We start from the raw sequence: 4,038 nt of genomic DNA on the forward strand, positions 1-4,038 counted from the left end.
TATTCTGTTACAGAGTGTATTCACAATGTACTTAATTAGATTTTTTTCTGAATGATTTTCTTTTGGTGAATGAAAAACGAATGATACGTCTACATTTTTCTTGCTCCTCTTATGTTTCTAGGTCCTGTACCACTTGATGACGACTGCATTACAGCTACAGTGGTTTGTCTCGGCGCAGTCAGCAGGGGTCACAAATCTCATGTTCAGGGTGGTCTACTCTTCACCTTTTTGGATGGAGAATAGAACCATCAATGTAACGGGAGAAAACACTACCGTCATTTCTGGATTAAAATCAGGATCTAAGTACTACTTCAATGTCAGTATACTTGCAGGTGACCTGGAGAGCCTACCTCTTTCCATAAATGAAACAACAGGTATGACATTTTTGTGCAATTTCACTTTGCAGACAATCTCTCCAGACCCAAACAGGAAGTGGCAAAGCAAGTATAGAAACATCGCTGGCAGGTAGATAAGACATGGGGGAGACTGTCTGAGAGGCCTCAGAAGCTGCAGTTCTTGTCTTTGTTTTTTGCAATTTTTTATGAACAATCCATTGCACAATATAGGGGTAAAACTGTCACTGTCAGTGAAACCCATGGTAGAATTCTTGGTGGTTAGTTTTAGCGTTTCAAATTTTAGCGTTAAGTCAAGGTTGATTACAGTGGTGTTTGAACCTCACCTTAAATACTGACCAGCTTCAACCAAAGTTAGCAAGTCTTCCAGATGCATGCACAGCATGCAACGTGGGCTTGTTTTGTGTTGGAAGAATACATGGCCAATAGCAGTGACAGCACTGCAAAGAATTTTCAGCCTTCTAAGATGTCTATTCATGGGACTTGTCATGCGGAAATGGGGAAAATGTCACGGTTTGTTTAAGTTGCTAACAGCTTGTCAATAATATGAACTAGAGCTTTGTTTTAACTACTCTTGTAAAAACACTGTGTGCTGACAGCGATGTAGTGGAGCCAGCAGCTTTTTTTTGGCCTCAGCCATACTAGCTGAATGAATTCTGTGTACATTTGTATTTGCATATATTTGCCACAGAACATTGTTTACATCAGTTTATTTCCTTCTGCTATGCAGATTTTCCAGCAAAATTATGGTTATTACAGCATTATTTGTATTTTGTCTGAAATTTGGGAAGTAGGTGGAACTCTGATGAAGTTTTGAATCAATTAGCCTACTTTGCTGTCAGGAGGAAATGAACATTGGAAAACCGTGCTAACTTTGCCCCCTTCAGTATTATGATATTCTGAGATTACCTAAAAATGATTGTTATATGAAGACTTTTAGAAAACAACATGCAAAAGCTGACTTGACTATTCCCTTTACACTTGATTTGCAATGATTTGCATCCTTAACATTGTCACTTGGAAATTCACATTTTCCTCACAAGCTCATTTAAAGGAGCAATAATTTAGGTTTACCACCCAAATATTGCAAACTGAGGTATGCAGAAGAGCATCTCTGAATGCACAACACATTGAACCTTGCAGCAGATGGGCTACAGCAACTTAAGGCCACACTTGGTACATCACCTCTCAGCTAAGAACTAGCAACTAAGGCTACAATTTGTAAAAGCTCACCAAAATTGGACGATAGAGGAATAAATATGTTGCTTGGTCTCATGAGTCTTAGTTTTTGCTACAACATTTGCATGGTAGGGTCAGAGTTTAGTGTAAACATCATGAAAGTATTGATTCACCCTGCTTTGTATCAATTGTTCAGGCTACTGGTGGTGTAATAGTGTGGAAGATATTTTCTTGGCACGCTTTGGGCCCCTACCTGAGTTTTGTCCATTCTTTTAGGACCATAGTGTACCCATCTTCTGAAGGCTTCTTCCAGGAGGATAATGCACCATGGCACAAAGCTCAAATCATCTTATACTGGTTTCTGGAATAAGACAATGAGTTTACTGTACTTGAATGGCCTCCACAATCATCAGATCTCAATCTAATAGGGCACATTAGGGATGTGGTGGAATGGGAGATTCACATCATGGATGTGCAGTTGGGAAATCTGCAGGAACTGTATGATGCTATCAAGTCAATATGGACCAAAATCTCTGAGGAATGTTTCTAGCACCTTGTTGAATGCCTAATGCCCATTTAATGACCAGATCCATCCCTTCACTAACTGAAATGTTGAGACGGCATCTATAAATATTGCTGGCTAAGATCTATAATTCTTGACACGATTGTTGAACTGCATAAGCTCAGTCGACACACGTTCATGTCTGGTAATGAATCTGGCAATGAATATAAGCCGCATTAGATTTGGTCAAAAAAAAAAAAAAGATCCAACTATGATATATTCGAATAATTCAAACTAAGCCAGTGTCTCAATTTAGAAACTGTATTACCTGTCAGAAACTTGATTTAGAATTTGATTCAGGGAATGCGTATTAATCTGACTTCCTCTGTGTACATAGGTTCATTTCTCTCTGTCTTGTTTTTGTCCAGTGGCCAACAATAGGACATTAACCCTCGCAATGCTGTGTTCTTCAGCCACCAACATGTACTGCATGAGAGATGATACAATGTCACAAGTCCTGAAAATGGTCAGTGTAAACTAAATCCCATATTAGAAAAAAAAAAAGAAATGTGGCAATTTTCTTAAAAGCACTATAGCAGAAATTTGTCCTAAAATTGTAACCATTATATATTTGATTACTCAGCATTTTTGCAGTGTGTATTATCTATTTACAGCTGCTACAAATACTTTTCAGTTTACCTTTATATAAGCTCTACTGTTGTATGTCATTTATACTGTGTCAAGCAGTGTAAATATTTACACTGGGCGGGGGCATTCCGTGACACTATTGTAAGTAGGGCAGCTATAATAGGATATTATTACATCTTGCAAAGCAATGTTAGAAGGGAAATCCTTCAGTAAATCAATAAAATATTAAATAAATGTCAAGAAGTATCTGGCACTGCCAAGTCTGGATTGACATGCTCACTTAAATTCTTTATATTTTTATAACACAAGTAATCTGGTAGAAACAAATAAAGATGGTATTCCAAAGCTTGCAATAAATGAAAGACCACATGAGTGATATCAAATCATTCTGTCTATTTGTGTTGCAGCTGAGAGATTACATTGACCAACGCTTTAGCCATGATATTTTTTGGACTCTTGAGTGGAAGCCACAATGATTTACAAAGAAGCAACAATGATTTACAGAAAGAATGCTTATATATATATTCAATATATTCAAACTTGTCATAATCATATGTGTAGCAGGATGTGTTTAATAGTTTAATAGTTTAAGGGTTTAATAGTTGTATAACTATAAGCATTGTTAATTTCAGTGATGATTAGTTGTTGAATTTTTCTTTATATATTTTTAATATGCAACATTTATACAATAACAATATACAATAACATTTACTCACATATTAACATTTATTATCTTAAACCATTTGAAATGATCTGTTATTGGACTGTTTCATTAAATTCTAACAATTGTTTTTCAAATGTATTGTTTTATTACTTGCAATCAAGGAGAAAGTGAAAGTATCATTATTTATAAATACAAATTCTTGACTCTTCATACCTTAACACACAGGTTTATCTTTTTCAAAGGTGCTTTCACTTTTAATAGATTTTTTCAACTGACTAGGAATATTCATTGCAGCAGAGATGTTTCTGGATGGTCATTGTGGAATTTGTTACAGTTTCCTTGGCATATCTCTTAGTCTGCTCTTTATCTCTTTTTATCAGTATTGAAATCAGGTAATGTAGAACACATTTTTTAAGTGATTCAAGTTATTCAAGTTGAATCGTCAGTTGCTGTGGATTTGACAATACAATTAACTCATTAAATTGGAAATGAAAACAATGTTTGCTTCCTAAGATGCTGAAATCTGGTAGTAAGGATGGCTCCAAGAAAATTAGTTTTTTTTAAACTTTGCAATATTTTGAAAATTAATTTATTTGAAATGTTCAGAGTTAAACCAAGTCTGCTAGTTTATCCATAGTAGTAATGATTTTCACAAATTAGCAAATTATTACTCTGGCTTGTTATATGCTCAC

General features: G+C 35.5%; 1 long non-coding RNA gene across 1 annotated transcript; it reads left to right on the top strand.

The window, feature by feature from the left end:
• The first annotated feature begins 174 nt into the window (after window positions 1-174).
• LOC145643389 (uncharacterized) lies at window positions 175-3,175 on the top strand. The gene is made up of 3 exons (XR_014115753.1): window positions 175-374; window positions 2,463-2,560; window positions 3,090-3,175. It is a non-coding gene; the product is annotated as an uncharacterized LOC145643389 (long non-coding RNA).
• Window positions 3,176-4,038: the final 863 nt, after the last annotated feature.

Source organism: Electrophorus electricus, chromosome 13, assembly GCF_041902795.1.
Source record: "Electrophorus electricus isolate QZ-2024a chromosome 13, ASM4190279v1, whole genome shotgun sequence".
In the NCBI taxonomy this organism is placed as follows: Eukaryota; Metazoa; Chordata; class Actinopteri; order Gymnotiformes; family Gymnotidae; genus Electrophorus; species Electrophorus electricus.